This window comes from Lynx canadensis, chromosome A1, assembly GCF_007474595.2.
Source record: "Lynx canadensis isolate LIC74 chromosome A1, mLynCan4.pri.v2, whole genome shotgun sequence".
Classification (NCBI taxonomy): Eukaryota; Metazoa; Chordata; class Mammalia; order Carnivora; family Felidae; genus Lynx; species Lynx canadensis.
This window is the reverse complement of record NC_044303.2, coordinates 154,315,671-154,337,215: the sequence shown is the minus strand read 5'-3', so window position 1 is coordinate 154,337,215 and position 21,545 is coordinate 154,315,671. Positions and strand designations below refer to the sequence as shown.

Here is a 21,545-nt window from a genome sequence, read left to right as displayed (position 1 = left end):
CAGTGAATCCCGCCCCTAGGAGAGGGGAAGAGAAGGCACACACCAGTCTGACTGTGGCCCCAGCGGTGGGCTGGGGGCAGACATCAGGTCGGACTGCGGCCCCGCCCACCAACTCCAGTTATACACCACAGCACAGGGGAAGTGCCCTGCAGGCCCTCACCACACCAGGGACTATCCAAAATGACCAAGCGGAAGAATTCCCCTCAGAAGAATCTCCAGGAAATAACAACAGCTAATGAGCTGATCAAAAAGGATTTAAATAATATAACAGAAAGTGAATTTAGAATAATAGTCATAAAATTAATCGCTGGGCTGGAAAACAGCATACAGGACAGCAGAGAATCTCTTGCTACAGACATCAGGGGACTAAGGAACAGTCACGAGGAGCTGAAAAACGCTTTAAAGGAAATGGAAAACAAAATGCAAACCACCACGGCTCGGATGGAAGAGGCAGAGGAGAGAATAGGTGAACTAGAAGATAAAGTTATGGAAAAAGAGGAAGCTGAGAAAAAGAGAGATAAAAAAATCCAGGAGTATGAGGGGAAAATTAGAGAACTAAGTGATACACTAAAAAGAAATAATATACGCATAATTGGTATCCCAGAGGAGGAAGAGAGAGGGAAAGGTGCTGAAGGGGTACTTGAAGAAATAATAGCTGAGAACTTCCCTGAACTGGGGAAGGAAAAAGGCATTGAAATCCAAGAGGCACAGAGAACTCCCTTCAGACGTAACTTGAATCGATCTTCTGCACGACATATCATAGTGAAACTGGCAAAATACAAGGATAAAGAGAAAATTCTGAAAGCAGCAAGGGGTAAACGTGCCCTCACATATAAAGGGAGACCTATAAGACTCGTGACTGATCTCTCTTTTGAAACTTGGCAGGCCAGAAAGAATTGGCACGAGATTTTCAGGGTGCTAGATAGCAAAAATATGCAGCCCAGAATCCTTTATCCAGCAAGTCTGTCATTTAGAATAGAAGGAGAGATAAAGGTCTTCCCAAACAAACAAAAACTGAAGGAATTTGTCACCACTAAACCAGCCCTACAAGAGATCCTAAGGGGGACCCTGTGAGACAAAGTACCAGAGACATCACTACAAGCATAAAACATACAGACATCACAATGACTCTAAACCCGTATCTTTCTATAATAACACTGAATGTAAACGGATTAAATGCGCCAACCAAAAGACATAGGGTATCAGAATGGATAAAAAAACAAGACCCATCTATTTGCTGTCTACAAGAGACTCATTTTAGACCTGAGGACACCTTTAGATTCAGAGTGAGGGGATGGAGAACTATTTATCATGCTACTGGAAGCCAGAAGAAAGCTGGAGTAGCCATACTTATATCAGACAAACTAGACTTTAAATTAAAGGCTGTAACAAGAGATGAAGAAGGACATTATATAATAGTTACAGGGTCTATCCATCAGGAAGAGCTAACAATTATAAATGTCTATGCGCCGAATACCGGAGCCCCCAAATATATAAAACAATTACTCATAAACAGAAGCAACCTTATTGATAAGAATGTGGTAATTGCAGGGGACTTTAACACCCCACTTACAGAAATGGATAGATCATCTAGACACACAGTCAATAAAGAAACAAGGGCCCTGAATGAGACACTGGATCAGATGGACTTGACAGATATATTTAGAACTCTGCATCCCAAAGCAACAGAATATACTTTCTTCTCGAGTGCACATGGAACATTCTCCAAGATAGATCATATACTGGGTCACAAAACAGCCCTTCATAAGTTTACAAGAATTGAAATTATACCATGCATACTTTCAGACCACAATGCTATGAAGCTTGAAATCAACCACAGGAAAAAGTCTGGAAAACCTCCAAAAGCATGGAGGTTAAAGAACACCCTACTAACGAATGAGTGGGTCAACCAGGCAATTAGAGAAGAAATCAAAAAATATATGGAAACAAACGAAAATGAAAATACAACAATCCAAATGCTTTGGGACGCAGCGAAGGCAGTCCTGAGAGGAAAATACATTGCAATCCAGGCCTATCTCAAGAAACAAGAAAAATCCCAAATACAAAATCTAACAGCACACCTAAAGGAAATAGAAGCAGAACAGCAAAGGCAGCCTAAACCCAGCAGAAGAAGAGAAATAATAAAGATCAGAGCAGAAATAAACAATATAGAATCTAAAAAAACTGTAGAGCAGATCAACGAAACCAAGAGTTGGTTTTTTGAAAAAATAAACAAAATTGACAAACCTCTAGCCAGGCTTCTCAAAAAGAAAAGGGAGATGACCCAAATAGATAAAATCATGAATGAAAATGGAATTATTACAACCAATCCCTCAGAGATACAAACAATTATCAGGGAATACTATGAAAAATTATATGCCAACAAATTGGACAACCTGGAAGAAATGGACAAATTCCTAAACACCCACACTCTTCCAAAACTCAATCAGGAGGAAATAGAAAGCTTGAACAGACCCATAACCAGCAAAGAAATTGAATCGGTTATCAAAAATCTCCCAACAAATAAGAGTCCAGGACCAGATGGCTTCCCAGGGGAGTTCTACCAGACGTTTAAAGCAGAGATAATACCTATCCTTCTCAAGCTATTCCAAGAAATAGAAAGGGAAGGAAAACTTCCAGACTCATTCTATGAAGCCAGTATTACTTTGATTCCTAAACCAGACAGAGACCCAGTAAAAAAAGAGAACTACAGGCCAATATCCCTGATGAATATGGATGCAAAAATTCTCAATAAGATACTAGCAAATCGAATTCAACAGCATATAAAAAGAATTATTCACCATGATCAAGTGGGATTCATTCCTGGGATGCAGGGCTGGTTCAACATTCGCAAATCAATCAACGTGATACATCACATTAACAAAAAAAAAGAGAAGAACCATATGATCCTGTCAATCGATGCAGAAAAGGCCTTTGACAAAATCCAGCACCCTTTCTTAATAAAAACCCTTGAGAAAGTCGGGATAGAAGGAACATACTTAAAGATCATAAAAGCCATTTATGAAAAGCCCACAGCTAACATCATCCTCAACGGGGAAAAACTGAGAGCTTTTTCCCTGAGATCAGGAACACGACAGGGATGCCCACTCTCACCGTTGTTGTTTAACATAGTGCTGGAAGTTCTAGCATCAGCAATCAGACAACAAAAGGAAATCAAAGGCATCAAAATTGGCAAAGATGAAGTCAAGCTTTCGCTTTTTGCAGATGACATGATATTATACATGGAAAATCCGATAGACTCCACCAAAAGTCTGCTAGAACTGATACATGAATTCAGCAAAGTTGCAGGATACAAAATCAATGTCCAGAAATCAGTTGCATTCTTATACACTAACAATGAAGCAACAGAAAGACAAATAAAGAAACTGATCCCATTTACAATTGCACCAAGAAGCATAAAATACCTAGGAATAAATCTAACCAAAGATGTAAAGGATCTGTATGCTGAAAACTATAGAAAGCTTATGAAGGCAATTGAAGAAGATTTAAAGAAATGGAAAGACATTCCCTGCTCATGGATTGGAAAAATAAATATTGTCAAAATGTCAATACTACCCAAAGCTATCTACACATTCAATGCAATCCCAATCAAAATTGCACCAGCATTCTTCTCGAAACTAGAACAAGCAATCCTAAAATTCATATGGAACCACAAAAGGCCCCGAATAGCCAAAGGAATTTTGAAGAAGAAGACCAAAGCAGGAGGCATCACAATCCCAGACTTCAGCCTCTACTACAAAGCTGTCATCATCAAGACAGCATGGTATTGGCACAAAAACAGACACACAGACCAATGGAATAGAATAGAAACCCCAGAACTAGACCCACAAACATATGGCCAACTCATCTTTGACAAAGCAGGAAAGAACATCCAATGGAAAAAAGACAGCCTCTTTAACAAATGGTGCTGGGAGAACTGGACAGCAACATGCAGAAGGTTGAAACTAGACCACTTTCTCACACCATTTACAAAAATAAACTCAAAATGGATAAAGGACCTAAATGTGAGACAGGAAACCATCAGAACCTTAGAGGAGAAAGCAGGAAAAGACCTCTCTGACCTCAGCCGTAGCAATCTCTTACTTGACACATCCCCAAAGGCAAGGGAATTAAAAGCAAAAGTGAATTACTGGGACCTTATGAAGATAAAAAGCTTCTGCACAGCAAAGGAAACAACCAACAAAACTAAAAGGCAACCAATGGAATGGGAAAAGATATTTGCAAATGACATATCGGACAAAGGGCTAGTATCTAAAATCTATAAAGAGCTCACCAAACTCCACACCCGAAAAACAAATAACCCAGTGAAGAAATGGGCAGAAAACATGAATAGACACTTCTCTAAAGAAGACATCCAGATGGCCAACAGGCACATGAAAAGATGTTCAGCGTCGCTCCTTATCAGGGAAATACAAATCAAAACCACACTCAGGTATCACCTCACGCCAGTCAGAGTGGCCAAAATGAACAAATCAGGAGACTATAGATGCTGGAGAGGATGTGGAGAAACGGGAACCCTCTTGCACTGTTGGTGGGAATGCAAATTGGTGCAGCCGCTCTGGAAAGCAGTGTGGAGGTTCCTCAGAAAATTAAAAATAGACCTACCCTATGACCCAGCAATAGCACTGCTAGGAATTTATCCAAGGGATACAGGAGTACTGATGCATAGGGGCACTTGTACCCCAATGTTCGTAGCAGCACTGTCAACAATAGCCAAATTATGGAAAGAGCCTAAATGTCCATCAACTGATGAATGGATAAAGAAATTGTGGTTTATATACACAATGGAATACTACGTGGCAATGAGAAAAAATGAAATATGGCCTTTTGTAGCAACGTGGATGGAACTGGAGAGTGTGATGCTAAGTGAAATAAGCCATACAGAGAAAGACAGATACCATATGGTTTCACTCTTATGTGGATCCTGAGAAACTTAACAGGAACCCATGGGGGAGGGGAAGGAAAAAAAAAAAAAAAAAAAAAAAAAAAAGGACGTTAGAGTGGGAGAGAGCCAAAGCATAAGAGACTGTTAAAAACTGAGAACAAACTGAGGGTTGATGGGGGGTGGGAGGGAGGGGCGGGTGGGTGATGGGTATTGAGGAGGGCACCTTTTGGGATGAGCACTGGGTGTTGTATGGAAACCAATTTGTCAATAAACTTCATATAAAAAAAAAAAAAAAAAAAAAAAAAAAAAAAAAAAAAAAAAAAAAAAAAAAAAAAAAAAAAAAAAAGAGAATACTCACCTAAGACTTCCTTTCCAGGCAACACTTGAAATACGAAAGTTAGAGTGTAAAAAATGGTGGGTTTCATTAAGTCAGAACCTAGAGAAGAGAAAAAATCCAATGGGTTGTTGTTTGTCCATGATAATAAGAAATTTGTTAATAAAGTTTAACGCTCTTTTCTCTCATGAAACAGGATCTTTTAGAAACATAGAAAAATAATTTTGCTACGTTTAATTTTACATATCTGGAATGAAATTAAAAGGCTCAGCTAGCATACAGATATATTTTTTTTGTTCAAGGCATAACACTATCCATTAAATATAAACATAGCTACTTCCCAGGTTACCTTCTTTTGATCTAATAAACACTATGTTTTAATGGTCATTTTTAAAGAACCTAAGGAACTTTGCTGTTGTCCCTCAGATGACTGTTATGCGATAATTTGGGTAGTCCCATATAGCTTTGCATTTTAGTTTACATTTCCTTCTTTGTTTTTCTCCCAACACATAAACACACAAATATTTTTAAGAGATTCTCACATAATATGTTGATGACAAGTAACTAATTAATGTTTAGCATCATATTATAATCATACATAAAACACCTATTTTCAAATCTTCCATCCACATTTTCATGTGTATATTTTCAAATAATATCCATAGAGAGATTTCAACATTTGGTTATGTTCACAAAACACAACAGAAGTGAAGGAATGCCCCATCCACACACATACATACATTATTTTGCTAAATACACATACACTTTCCATGCAATATGGACACTGCCCCTGAAACTGTGCCTGCTTTCTCCCCAGTGATTCCATTCTGAAGTTTCTCCTGGCATATCCTTTGGAGTTCACAAACGAAACTTGAAGCTGGCCCCTGTAACAAGGCCCCAGAGACTTTGCATTTGCAGTAGCTCCTTACATCTCAATAATAGAAAACAAGACTTGGGAATAGATATATCTTCTCAATCTTATGAGGAGTGTGAAGGCCACTACTTGAATTATTCATTGAAGAGGGAATAGGAAGATTATGTGACCACAGCCCACCTTTGCAACTGAACGTTTTAACATCATTATAAAAAAACATGTATTACACATTTGTTATGGTGCTGAGCCAGGCACTGTGTACACGGAATTTATGAGAATTACCCTCCATAAATATTCAGTTAAGACATAACCGAATATCCGTAAGACAGATAATGAACATCTACTTATGTAAATTATATAAATATCTCCATAAATATGCTAACCAGAGGTGAAAATGTATACACTGTATTCAATTAAACAAGGGATTTGGTTTTTGTTTATTTTTTTAAATCGCCTTTTCTAGACCTGAAAATAACAGAAGGAAGATTTTAATAGAGGAGTCAGAACAAATAATAAACTTCCATATTCTCCAATCTTAATCAGTTTCCAGGCCCACAAGTTTTATACACGATGAGTATAAATCATTCCTAATTCCACCATTGTTAACATGAAAATGTTTTGACATAGGTCACCAAGCCGACTTTGTAACTTCCCTGCCAGAAGATAAATTCGAAAGGAAAATGATGAAGACTGTCCCTGTGTTGACACTCAGGTTGGCTAATGGTTTTGTTCTTCCTATTTAGCTAAGTCATGAAATGCTATTCTTAGAAGGACAGTACAATCCCTCCAGCATATATATTCAAAGATCATTTTCATAATTTAATAAGGCATTTATTTAAACCCTGGCTATTAAGCCAGACTGTTTTTTTTTTTTTTATTCACGCACTTTATGTTGGTCACTGCTCTGGGCACCAGAGAAACTGAGATGATCAAGACACAGCCTCAGCTTTCGATGGGCTTCTAATCTACTAATCAGAGCACAGTCATCAGCCACATAAGTGGATAGTTATAATAAAATACTCTGCATGCTGTGTTGAGAGAATTCAGAGAACGATCCAACCCAGACTAAAGATTTCCAGATTGTATCCCACAGGACAATCACAAGCTACAGAGATAGAAAAAAAAAAGGCGGACTGTAAGGGAATGGTGGGGAGTTGTGGGGATAAGAGGAGCATCAGACAGTGAGAACCTTGTGAAAAGTCTAAGGCACAAGGGAATTGGGTCTCTTCTAAGAACTGCATGTAGGGGAGGTTAAGGGAATGGGAAAATATGGTTGACAAGACACCTGTCATGACAAGCCTTGTATCTAAAGAAAAGGTTTAAACTTGATCCCAATAATAAGGGAAATTATTAAAGACTTTTAGGTGGGAGAGGTGATCATAAGGCTCTTTTAAAGAAATAACTCTGCTAGCAGTGTCAGAGGACAAACTGGAAAGGACAAAGGATCAGCTAGGAAAACTGGGATGGTAGGATGGGCTTGCGGCAGGAAAAGACTGAGGTTTTCATTTTCCTGTGAATCTTGGTCTTGTTAAGAGTTATTTCTACAGTGTGGCAGTCAGATTTTGCACAGTAATCTACAAAGCATGTAAATACCCAACATAAGGATTAGCATTTGTCATTTTGACTAGCACAACTGGCAGAGCCTGGGAAAGAGTAAGCTTTTATAACCAAGAAGACTACCCTGTTTCTCAATCCAAATAAAAATATTAGCAAAATCTTACGGCCAAAGATAATGAATATGAATGTATTGTCATCCAAAATTCATTTATTTAGATGAATCAATTATCTCAACTCCTGAATATTTCCCTAATCTGTCCCCAGTGGAAAGAGGCAAATTTGCAAGAATGATAGCAGTCAACTTTAGACATACACTATTACCTGAATGACATCACTTATTCTTTGTTTGTTAATAATTAGAAATACTAAAATAATTAGAATTAATCACCTGCACATACTGAATGATGAGTTAGTGTGTAGGGGCTACCTCAGTGGGAGCATTTGAATTTTGGCAAAATGATAAAAAAGAACAAGATCCAAAAGATATTTGGGGTATTCCCAGGGTCAGATTGTGGGTGGACACTAGTACCCCATTACCCTTCTTGACTGCTTTCTTGAGTCTAGAAGCTACCCGGAGATGTCTGTACCAGAACAATAGTTTAAAATGGCACTAGTAAAGAACTCAGATGGAACATTATCTTTGGCCCATCTGTATAGTATCCTAGTTAGATTATTTGTACTTTGGGTAATAAAACTTCTCTTGTTTATATGAAAGGTTATTGGGAGTATAATCTTTATTTTCAGAAAACCCATAAAACGGGGGAAAAAAACAAACACTCAGGATACGAATAGTTAAACAAAAAGACTAAAACCTAATGTTTTAGCAGAAAACAGCTGAAAAAGAAAATCTTCTGTGGGTAGGTAGGTATATTACTATACTACCCTAGGATTAGAACTTTGTTGACCCCAAGTCAAGTTGAGTAGTCAGACCACTCCCCTCTACTTACTGTATTTTCATCCCTTCTTTGCAATGTCTCATTAGAGAGAAGATAATAGATGATGATGATAGATAGATAATAGATTGATTGATCAATAGATAAAGCATTAAAGCCCATCAAATTCAGGTCAATGGGAAATTAGTCAATTGTGAGATAGATCTGAAGAAATTACAGAGATTGCTATAGGATAGAGAAAATTTAGTTAATAGGAAGTTTATGAGACATGGGTAAAAAGAAAGAGAAGGTTCAAAATTCATCAATGAATTCTAGGAAGAGAGGAATTCAAGACAAAGAAAATATATATAAAATGTTGGACAGGCAATAAGAATTTTTCAGAAAGACATAAACTCCAGATACATTAAGGACAATAATCCTCAAGCGGGGTAAATAAAAATAAGCCAATACCTAGACTCACCATAGTCAAATGTATAACACAAAAAATAAAGATACTATTTTAAAACCTAGTAAAAAAAAAAAATTCCCAATCGCAAGTAAATTGAAATCTGGTTAACAACAACAGGGAAAGCCAGAGTCAGTGGAACAGTATATTTAAGTGATAAAACAAAATAAATGAGAATATAATTCTATGATTTCAGAAATTATATTTCAATAATAAGTGCAAAGAAGAGCATTTTTAGATAAGCAAAACTGGAGGGAGTTTACTACAACCAAACCCTCACTAAAGGAAATATGAAAGAAATAAAATCAACCTAGAAAAAATAATGAACATATGGGTAAATCTAAAATAATGTTTATGGTATATGTAACAATAATGTCTAATTTAAGAGGCTAAAATGGAAAAAAATATCAATATAGTACAAAAATCCTGGATGATAGAATCATATAAGAAGAGAGGGAGGATGATTGAAGTTAAAGCATTCTGAACTTTCATTTAAGAGCTAGACTGCATATTGCTCTGGGCTGATGGCTCAGAGCCTGGAGCCTGTTTCCGATTCTGTGTCTCCCTCTCTCTCTGCCCCTCCCCCGTTCATGCTCTGTCTCTCTCTGTCCCAAAAATAAATAAAAACGTTGAAAAAAAAATTTTTTAAATAAAAAAAAAAGAGCTAGACTGCATATAAACAAAATCCCACTGTATGGTATCTACAAGAAATCCTTATAACCATGGTATTGAAAGGTAGAAAGTAAAAGGATGGGGGAAATAATACTCCAAGAAAAACTGATATGACTATTTAATTGCTGACAACACAAACTTTAGGGCAAAATAATTAGCAGAGATAAAGAGAAACTGTATATATAGATAATATGCTATAACTTACCAACAGGATATGAATCCAAATTGGTATGCACCTAAAAACAACTCAAAAAATATGTAATGCAAAAATGAATGAATACAAGGATGACAAATCCTTAATGAGAGATTTTAACCCAACTCTCTCTATATGGCTGAAGTTAATAAGCATGCAATCTGCAGAACTGGCAAAAGAATGACATAATAAACCCAAGGAAAACAGAAATAAGGAATCAATAAAGATATCACGAGGACAAGAAGATGGGTAATTTACAGCATATTCATATGATAGAGTATAGTGGTGTATATGATAAACTCCTAAGAGAAAAAGGAAGGACTATATTAAATTTGTACTAATCACAACAGGAAAGGAACACATGATCAGGGAGGAGAACACAACAAACTTCAAAGGTGGTAGGTACATAGTTATGTGCTTTAGGTATGCTATTTGGAAAATATTAAATACTATATATGAAAAGTTAAACTAGGGTGTCTCATTCTCTGACTGCCCATGCTAAAAACAAAGTACATTATCTGTAACAATATTATGCACTTATATTTTAACATTGTATTCATTAATTTTATCAGGTCTCATTTCCTCAACTAAAGTATAAGCCTGCTTTACTCTACATTGCCTTGTTCAATTACTGACTCTTGGGCATGAAGGTCCTCAATGAGTAAATGTCATTTGATTTACTTGCCAGATGGTGATATGTGATAATATTAAGGATACAGTTGTCTCATCTATCTCTATAGCATTTAACTCAACTTTACATTCTGAAATTCTTAAGTTGTTAATTAACTGTGCTTAGCATTCCTGTTTTGCATATTACTCACTACCTTCTTTCCAAGGTTCTAACTTTAATATGCCTTTTCATATAAACAACTCCATCTCCAGAATGATTGTGTCCTGCATAAAACCACCTAAGCCCTAAGTAATTAATTTACTGTGGGGCTAAGCACATCAGGTTAGTCTATTATCTTCAAAGAGCCATGGAAACAAGAGCCCTCAGTTTCACAATTTGTTGAGCTGTAACAGAACTTTTCACTGAGGAAGGAAGGAAGGAAGGAAGGAAGGAAGGAAGGAAGGAAGGAAGGAAGGAAGGGAAGGAGGAAACTTTACTAAAATAAATGCATATTTAACACCTTCCACAGTTTCCACTTACAATGGCATTTAAACCATTATTTAGTGCAAATATTTTCCTTCCCCTATTAACTCTTTTAGATGTTTCCAAAATGCTTTCTATTATAACTGTGGAAATATTTTTAATAACAGTGATATGAATTTTATCTACTCTTAATTCCAAATAAAAGACAATGTTTAAAAATACTTTTTCAATTTTGCCATGTAATAAACAATTATTTCCTCTGGTATTCTTAGAGAATTCAAAACTCTAAGTGATTATCAGTGAGAGATTATTATATAACTGGACTGACAAAACTATTAATATGGTTTTCCCAAGAGACTTTGACAAACATCATCTCTGGATGATTAATTTATTGTCCTATAAATTAATTTATTGTCCTATAATTTGGGGAATGTTTAACTTATTCTCTCAAACATTATAGATTACACTGTTTAATTTCTGAATATGAGAACCTAGTAAATTTATGATTCTTACAATGGCTACAGTGCCCCTGTGATATCATCAGTAAATCTTTTGATACTTCTAGGTCTATTTCATTATGAACACAAAGAGGATTTTTAAATAAATTTGGCTTGTAATAGATAAATCATATTGTACACCCCAAATAGAATTATTTTGAATGTAACCATGCTAGACTTCTTTGCTAAATTTACCTTGTCTTCTAAACACTGCAATAGAAGAATCATTAGCATTTATTATTACTTGCCTTTATCAATAATATTGTAATGTGTTTGGGACATTATAATAACCATTTAAAAACTGTGCATATATAATTGTGCCTTCTGGTGTCTGGTGCATCATAGGCAATTAAAAGCAGTAGGCTTATTTTACCTTCTTATTTGATTTCATCAAAAGTGCCATGCCGAGGGGCGCCTGGGTGGCGCAGTCGGTTAAGCGTCTGACTTCAGCCAGGTCACGATCTCGCAGTCCGTGAGTTCGAGCCCCGCGTCGGGCTTTGGGCTGATGGCTCAGAGCCTGGAGCCTGTTTCCGATTCTGTGTCTCCCTCTCTCTCTGCCCCTCCCCCGTTCATGCTCTGTCTCTCTCTGTCCCAAAAATAAATAAACGTTGAAAAAAAAATTAAAAAAAAAAAAGTGCCATGCCGATGGCTTTATCTTTAAAGTTATACTCTTTCTCTTTCCCAAGATCTCAGTGCTTAGTGCATCTTACACTTACTATCTGTGCTTTATTTTTTTAAGATTATTTTTTAGAGAAAGAGAGAGAGCAGGGGAGGGGGAGAGAGAGAGGGAGATAGAGAGAATCCCAAGCAGGTTATGCACTGACAGCACGGAGCCTGATGCAGGGCTCCAGCTCATGAACCATGAGATCATGACCCGAGCTGAAATCAAGAGTCAGTCAACTAACTCAGCCACCCAGAGCCCCCTTCCATGTTTTAAGTAGGATAAATCTGATATACATGAGAATCAATAGTCTATATTTCACAGTATGGGTTTTAACTGTAAATTTTGGTTTTTTAAAATGTTATTTCTATGCTATTAGGCAGGAGGATAGCTCTACAGGCTATTAACAGAGTTGTGCTAAGCATAGTATCATTTTGGTCACTACCAAAATTCTACTGGCCACTTTTCATTACCAAAATGAGTATGTTAATGATGAAACACACACATGTGGATAATGATATGTATATATGAATATGTGCATGCAGGTTGAAGGAAGTGCTCAGTCCTACAGTTTCATGGATGCTTCCTAATATATGGAGATAGATATTGTGCCCTAGTAACTTTTCACTCTATGTGCTGGTTTCACTCTTCATCAGGGACCAGTGTTAATAGTCTGAAGCTAATGAACAAAAGGGTTCAGTCATAATATGGACTGATTATTTCCATGACGGTCATGATCAAAGACTATAGTCCTCAACCACAGCCAAACATTTCACAAATGCACACCATACTATTTTAAAGGAAAATAGATACAAGATATACGGTCTCAATTTATTTTTTTTAACTTTTTATTTTTTTTATTTTTTTATTTTTTTTATATATATATATGAAATTTATTGACAAATTGGTTTCCATACAACACCCAGTGCTCATCCCAAAAGGTGCCCTCCTCAATACCCATCACCCACCCTCAATTTAAATGTTCCTTCCTCAAGGAAAATAACTCTTACTCTCACCCCAAGATAAGATTTCTATGCTGTATATCCACAGCTTTCTATTATTCACCTTTCATAGCACCCATAACACAGGAAAGGAATTGCATGTTTAATCATTAACTTAGTTTGGATTCTTCATAAGCAGTCTGAGATTGGATTCGTGGATTATTAGGAGTAAGCTGTCAGATGAAACCTGTATGGGAATGAGGGAGCAGGACAAGGAAGAGAAGCAAGTTAAGCAAAGTTTGAAGTTTAGCTTCAGCCTAATCCCACAGGGGAGTTCTGGAACATGAATTGTCCCACAGAATATATCCAGCCTTGAAGAAACGTTATTACACTTTTAGACACAGTGTCAGTCAGTCATTGCCTACAGGCTGCCTAAAGACAGTAGAGATGCAAAGGCTTAATTCCTAGGCATCTCCAAGCAAGACGGCTCCAGTATCCTAAGAGCAAAACTCTGGAAAAAGTTACAGATATGAGATATTACAGCAAAATTCTACCGTGGCAGTTGGAAGGAAGGCACACCGAAGGAACAAAATGGTTCCCAGGCACTCTAGGCAGGGCACCAATGAGTCTGTGGTAATTGCCTTTCTTCTCTAAAAGTATAAGCTCACTAATGACAGAGGAAGTTTCAGTTTTGTTTAAGGGCTGAATGATACCAAGTGCATACCATACACTTCAGAAATATTTGTAGTAAGAATGCATAAATAAATGAATCAATGGAATTATTTGGCAGTTAGCAAATCATATTTCCACCTACTTTAAATTCACTACCATCTTAATGAGAAATGGCACCATAGGTGGATTGAAGGCATTGATAATCAGGTATATATGTGACTGTAGAGGAAAGCTCACCAGAATAAAATACACATGATACCTATTACGGTGTCCACACTTGTTACTATGTTTTTCTATACAATCCTTATTTTTTTTTAAATCTATCCATTCAGTGTTTAGGTTAGTATATTACTTTTGTACATAAGTCAGAACATAATATGGTAGTTATCTAGCAAATAGTTAAACAGAAAGGCAAGAAATCTAAGAGTCAAGGAATTCTATTAGCTTGTTATTTTAACACGTTAGCAAGCCAATGAGTTAATGCTGATTAGCTTATGTGATAAACCTATTACTACCACTATCAGTGATGTATGGCACATGTGTTTATATATTTGCAAGATTAATGTAAAATATTTTACACTGTTTATTGCCTAGCTTATGTCATAAACATTTTGGTTTTCTATACGTCCTTCATATTTACAGTAACAAATATACATACACACATACATTCACATATGAATACATGCATATCCTACAGATTGTATGTTGCCAAAATATTTTATTATGGCATTCTTTTCTTTTGTTCATATTTTGCTGTCATCGTTAAAGCTACAATGAACATATTTGTATCTATTTGTGCTTCTGTTTGATTGCTTAATTGGGATAAAATTAGGAATGAAAATATGATATTTAAGTCTAAGCAATTTATTTTTTTTAACTTTATTTATTTATTTTGAGAGAGAGCAGGGGAGGGGCAGAGAGAGAGGGAGAGAGACAATCCCAAGCAGGCTCCATGCTGGCAGCTCAGAGCCTGACAAGGGCCTTGATCACACAAGCCATGAGATCATGACCTGAGCCAAAAATCAAGAGTCAGATGTTCAACCAACTGAGTCACCCAGGTACCCCTAAGTCTAAGCACTTTAATTTATCTGCCATACTGTTTTTCAGAAAGGCTGTACTAAATTGCTAAATTAGCAGTAATGAATTAATATGGTCATTTCCTCTCAATATAGCCAGTATTGGATGTTTTGGGTTTTGTTCCCTTGTTTTTTTTTTTTTTAATTTTTTTTTTCAGCGTTTATTTATTTTTGAGACAGAGAGAGACAGAGCATGAACGGGGGGAGGGGCAGAGAGAGGGAGACACAGAATCGGAAACAGGCTCCAGGCTCTGAGCCATCAGCCCAGAGCCCGACGCGGGGCTCGAACTCCCGGACCGCGAGATCGTGACCTGGCTGAAGTCGGACGCTCAACCGACTGCGCCACCCAGGCGCCCCAGTTCCCTTGTTTTTTAATTTTACTATGTAAAACACTACCCTATGAATGCTTTATTTTGCCTTGTTTTGGTAACTAGAGAGGCTAATACCTTATTTGTCAGTTTTATTGCCTCTTTTACAAACTATCATATTGTTTGCCCATTAATTTATTTAGAATGTCAAATCTTTCTTACAAATTTGAATATAGATTACCATTATCATGTTGAGGAAAATATCTACAACTTATATAAAAATAATATTATTATTTTATTTAGGTTTTATCTTTTTCCCAGAAAATTAATATGCATACATAGTTTTATAACTTCTATTAATTCAAAGAAAAAATGTTATTTTACCGCAGAGCTATTATTCTATTCCATTAGTTGCTACTTTTTCTTTTGTTTCATGCTCATTTTTAACTATTTAATGAACTTGCCATTTATTTTAAATTAAGAGGGTAAGGTGGAAATAACATTTTTCCACAATTGTTCCAAACACACTTATATAACTGCTTTAATGTGTTTTTTTTTTAGAAAATTTATGTTATCACACAATAAGAATTGGTATATAATTATTGATATTTCAGATCTCTACCTTCTATTCCACTTAATGTCTACAATGTTGCACAATTGTAATATTTTATGTATTGATACTAAACAATATGTTTTAATGTTTGATGGGGCAGGTCACTTTTTTATCATTTAAATATCCTACATATTTTCTCCTAACAAACAGTTTCCCAATTTACCTTTATGAAGAATTATGTTACAAATTTTGGTGCATTTAAATTTTATTTTATATTTTATATAGATTAATTAAAAATTGCATTTTTGGAAATATATAGTAGCTCCTTGCAAGAATTGGCTCACTATGTCCAATTATTCAAATTTTCAAATGATAAGATTATGCAGTTTTCATATAAAGTCTCACCATACATTAAAATACAACTTTATCCCTAAATATTTCCTATATTTGTTATCCTGAGGAATCTCTCCCTCTTTAAAATTATATTTCCTAGTTGATTAATTACTGGATTATAGAAATACAAGAAAAATTATATATTTACATTATGTTTAGATATGTATTAGTTTACGATGGATTTACATGGATGTTCTAAGTGTATAATTTCATATATATGTATACATATGTATGTGCATATATATAAATACACTCCTGGTCCATACTTATTTCTCATTTACTTTTCTTTATATTTCCATTCTCAAGGAATTTAAATGTTTTATTAATAACAGAGAAGCGTTACTCCTGACTTTAAAGTTAATCTATTCCCTTTAAGACCCTCTGAAAACAGCTATTTCCCCTTTTCTGTTAAAAATGTATACACATGATTCTGAAAACTCTAAAACATTGGTGAAAGACATTGAAGATTACACAAACAAATGGAAATTATGTTCCATTTTCATGGAATAAAAAAATTAATCTTATTAAAATGTCCCTACTACCAAAAGTGATCCTCAGATTCAATGCAATCCCTATCAAAATACCAATGACATTTTTACAGAACTGGAAAAAATAATACTAAAATTTTTATGGAACCAAATAGCCCAAACAATCTTGAGAAAGAAGAATGAACCTGGAGTTATAACAATCCCAGATATCAAGATAAACTATAAAGCTATAGTAATCAAAACAGTATGGTACTGGACAAAATAGATACATAGATCAAGAGAACAGAATAGAGTCCAGAGATAAACCCACACTTACATCGTCAATTACTCTACAATAAAGGAGGCAAGAATATGCACCTTCTTCAATAAATGGTGGTGGGAAAACTGGATAGCTACATGCAAAAGAAGGAAGCTGAATCATTTTATTATATCATACAAAAAAAATAAACTCAAAATGGATTAAAGGCCTAAATGAAACCTAAAGCCATAAAACTCCTAGAAAAAGACATAGGCAATAAATTCTTTGGAGGCTTACCATTCATTCATGTCTCCTCAGGCAAGGGAAACAAAACCAAAAATAGTCTTGGGACTACAGCCAAATAAAATGCTCTTGCACAGTGAAGAAAACCATCAACAAAACAAAAAGGCAGAATATATAAAGAATTTATATAACTCAACACCAAAAAAAAATCTGATTAAAAATAGGCAGAGGACACGAATAGACATTTTTCCAAAGAAGACATAACAATGGCAAACAGGCACATGAAAAGATGCTCAACATTGCTCATTATCAGGGAAATACAACTCAAAACCACAATAAGATACATGGCAATCAAAAAGAATGAAATCTTGCCATCTGCAACTACATGGATGGTACTGGAGGGTATTATGCTAAGTGAAATTAGTCAGAGAAAGACATATATCATATGACTTCACTCATATGAGGACTTCAAGAGACAAAACAGATGAACGTAAGTAAAGGGAAATAAAAATAATATAAAAACAGGGAGGGGACAAAAGAGAAGAGAGTCATAAATATGGAGAACAAACAGAGGGTTACTGGAGGGGGTGTGGGAGGGGAGATGGGCTAAATGGGTAAGGGGTATTAAGGAATCTACTCCTGAAATCATTGTCGCACTATATGTTAAGTTGGATGTAAATTAAAAAAAATAAAATTAAAAAAAAAACCATATGACCTTACACCTGTCAGAATGGCTAAAATAAAAAGACAAGAAGCAACAAGTGTTGGTGAGAATGTAGAAAAAAGAGAAGCCTCACGCACTGTTGATGGGAAGCAAATTGATGCAGCCATGGTGGAAAAGAGTATGGAAGTTTCTCACAAAATTTTAAATGGAAATATCATATGATCCAATAATTGGACTACTGGGTATTTACCCAAAGAAAACAAAAACACTAATCCAAAAAGATAGATGCACTGCTGTTTGTTGTCGCGTTATTTACAACAGCCAAGATATGGAAACTACCCAAGTATGTTATCAACAAATGAAGCAAGATGTGGTAGATGTATAGATACCCACACAAACACAAACATACACACACACACACACACACACACACACGAATATTACTCAGCTATAAAAAAGAATAATATCTTTCCATTTGCAACAACATGAATGGACCTAGAGTGTATTACGCTAAGTGAAATAAGTTGGAGAAAGACAAATACCATACGATTTAACTTATGTGTGGAAACTGAAAAACAAAACAAATGAATTAAAAAAAAAAGCAGAAACAAACCTATACAGAAACAAACAGATGAATGCCAGAGGAGAGGAGGATGTGGGGATGGGCAAAATGGGTGAAGGAGAGTAGAAGATACAGGCTTCCTATTATGTAATAGATAAGTCATAGGGATAAAAAGTACAGCATAGGGAATTTAGTCGATTTTATTGTAACAGCATCACATGGTGACAGATTGTAGCTATACTTGCGTTCAGTCTGGCATAAAGTATAGATTTGTCCAATCTCTCCCTTGCACCCCTGCAACTAATGTAACATTATGTGAACTGCACTTCAATTTAAAAAATACAAACACCTGTACACTCAGACATACACATACCCACAGTCATGCATAAATGTTGCTATTGATTATAATACTGTTTTTCCATTTAGCAAAGAAGAACTTTTATATTGTAGAAGGCATTTATTAGGATTTGGTTTCAAATTTTAGTAATTACTGTTTAGACATCTATTAAATTGTTACATATTATTTTCTTATTTACTTGTTGATGTGGTATAATGTTAAATTGGTTTCTGATACTGATATGGATCTCTGGATATCTAAGAGGAAAAAATTTCCTAGTTCTTAATGGAGTAGTATTCTTTAGTACAGCAATAGAATTCAAATTCCTAGCACTTTATATCAGTGTCAATCTATCATTATCAGGGAGATGAGTAAGTTGTTGGTTTTTGTCATAAATGGGATAAGGAAGTATTGATGAAGGGTGAGAAACTAGACACTTCAATAAGTTATTTTAAAGAAAGATAGATGAGAAATGATCACAGGGGTGCCTGGATGGCTCAGTCAGTTAAGCATCTGACTTCAGCTCAGGTCATGAGCTAACGGTTTGTGAGTTCAAACCCTGCATCCAGCTCTGTGTTGACAGCTCAGAGCCTGGAGCCTGCTTCGGATTCTGTGTCTCTCTCTCTGCCCCTTCCCTCTCAATTTCTCTCTCTTTCTCTCTCTCTCAAAAATAAATAAAACATTAAAAATAGTTTAAAAAAAAGAAAATAAATGATGCCAAAAGGCAAATATCATAGATAAGCATTTTTCCTAGGGCAAGTCCAGTGAAAAACAGTCACATTATAGTTGTGTTAAATTTTAATAGAGGATGAATAAAATCATCAGGGATATGTTCAACTAACCATCTCTGTAACTACCGACAATGAGCAAGAGACAGTGAGTCCTTTATTTTTATTTCTTTTTTGACAGTGAGTCCTTTAAAAGCAGAGTGCTATTTCATTTATTGTTGTTGAAAATAAAGAAAAGGATGCTTTGGGAAGCTGGTATTTTATGATTTTATTTTAATTCTTTTCCTACTTGGGGAACTACTTGAAGTAGCTCATAGTTTCTATAGTAAATTACTTGGTTCTTATCTGCATAAAAATTTAATTACTGATTTATTCTCTAATTATCCTAAAACAGAAAAAACATTCTGGATTGCCCTAAAATGTGTGACATGACTCTGAACCCTCGCGAGTAAAGTGGTCATCACTTTGTTGATATCTTAAATTCCTATCTCACCTTTGAAACGCGTTTGTAACATATGATCTTTCTTGACTCTACCTGCAGGCTTGTTGGCAATGTTCCCCCCACCCCCACACTCGGCTGTACCCTTGTTTCTGATCAGTGTAATGGAAGTACACAGAGATGAAGGAAAAAAAACAACAGAAATTTGAATCCTAAGTCTGTTCCTTACTAACTGTGTGAGACGGAATGACTCACTGAAGGATTTCATTTTCTCATTTGCTAACTGGATACTACTGCTTGCCTCGCAGGGCTGGTGTGAGTCTTTTATGAAAGAATGTGCGTTAAATCTCAACAAAATTAGTTCATCTTCACTGTATTCTAACACGTTTAATGTTTGTATTTATATTCGTCATAAAATTCTTCTCCTGTTAGAATGTTTCGTCCATCTACTTGAGGTCAAGGACTATGTTTTATTCATCCTTGTACCTCATGTTTGACTCAGTGAGTCGGGGAAATCAATTACTGTGCTCCAACCTCTGGGAATCAGAAAGACCAGAAAGTGCTTGCCCAGTTAATTCTTAAAGCTCGTTTAGATATTTGTTGAGAATACCTCCTGCAGTGCTTGTACCTTCTGTGTATTACTCCAAATACACAGGCATTAGTCCCTCACTAAGTGCTCATTGAAAATGTTTGCAAGAAAATAAATTGGTTTTGTTGCCTCATTCCAGTTTGCAGAAGATACAAGGGATACTTTCTATGACCTAATTATAAAACGTTTTTATTCCTGTGTGTCTGATGTCTGTTTAGTGTCAACATCAGTCTGGACAGTGGCTCTCAACCCTGTGACTTTGAGAAAGCTCCAGAAGCCTCCATTATGGGCAAATCCATGTGGAGCTGTGATACACAGGTGTAAAGCTATAAACTGACTCATTTCCACTAAAGAAAATGGGCCACTTGAAAGTACACTCCAGGGCATAAATCCACTCCAGAGAGACCATCCTTGCACAGTCCAGGCTGCAGCTGCTCTGGAAGGTTTTCATTCTAGGCCAGTCCTGTCCTGAGATTTCTAGGAAACATTTATGTCTTGGTCCCTATGCCACTTCCAGTCTTCTGTCATGTATCACAGCCTCAAACGAAACGGCTCTAAGACTTTGAAATCTCTAATAAGAGCTATGCCAGGTTAAAAAGCATTTCACTGAATATTTACATGGCAGGAGGGTTACCATGATCACACAGGTGGTTTTCCCAGGGTGAGGCTCATCCATTGCACTCTGGATGTACTGACCTCTGTGATTTCCTCAAACCTGGGAAACTTGCCCGCAGGATTTGTGATAGTAGGGGACTGGAATCACACTGCCCTTTAAAAAGGGGGGGGGGGAGAAGGCATTTTCTTGAGGCAAATACAAACATTTCTTGGCCTACATTTCAAAGTTGGGAAGACTGGGTTGAAAGAAAACCAATACTTGCGTATCGTAGGTAATGATTCATGCCAAATCATTAGGAGAAATAAACAATTTCCACACAGTACCAAACAATCGTTCTTTGGATTAGGATGGCAATACTATGAAGAAGAGGAAAGGTAAGTAGTGATTCAGGTAATGCCAATATTATCTTGACTTGATACAGCTGTTACTACTATTGTTTCTAATAGATAATTAGAGCATCAAGACATTAAGACACATTCATACTTGTATACAAAATGGAGCTCTGCCTCTGTAATTTTCTGCCTACCTTAGAGTCAATTGGTTATTATTATCAAAAGCATTAAAACTAGTTCT

General features: G+C 36.0%; 1 non-coding gene across 1 annotated transcript; it reads left to right on the top strand.

Annotated features, from left to right (window-relative positions):
* Positions 1-20,966: 20,966 nt before the first annotated feature.
* On the top strand, positions 20,967-21,130 carry LOC115526982. The gene has a single exon (XR_003972818.1). It is a non-coding gene; the product is annotated as a U1 spliceosomal RNA (small nuclear RNA).
* Positions 21,131-21,545: the final 415 nt, after the last annotated feature.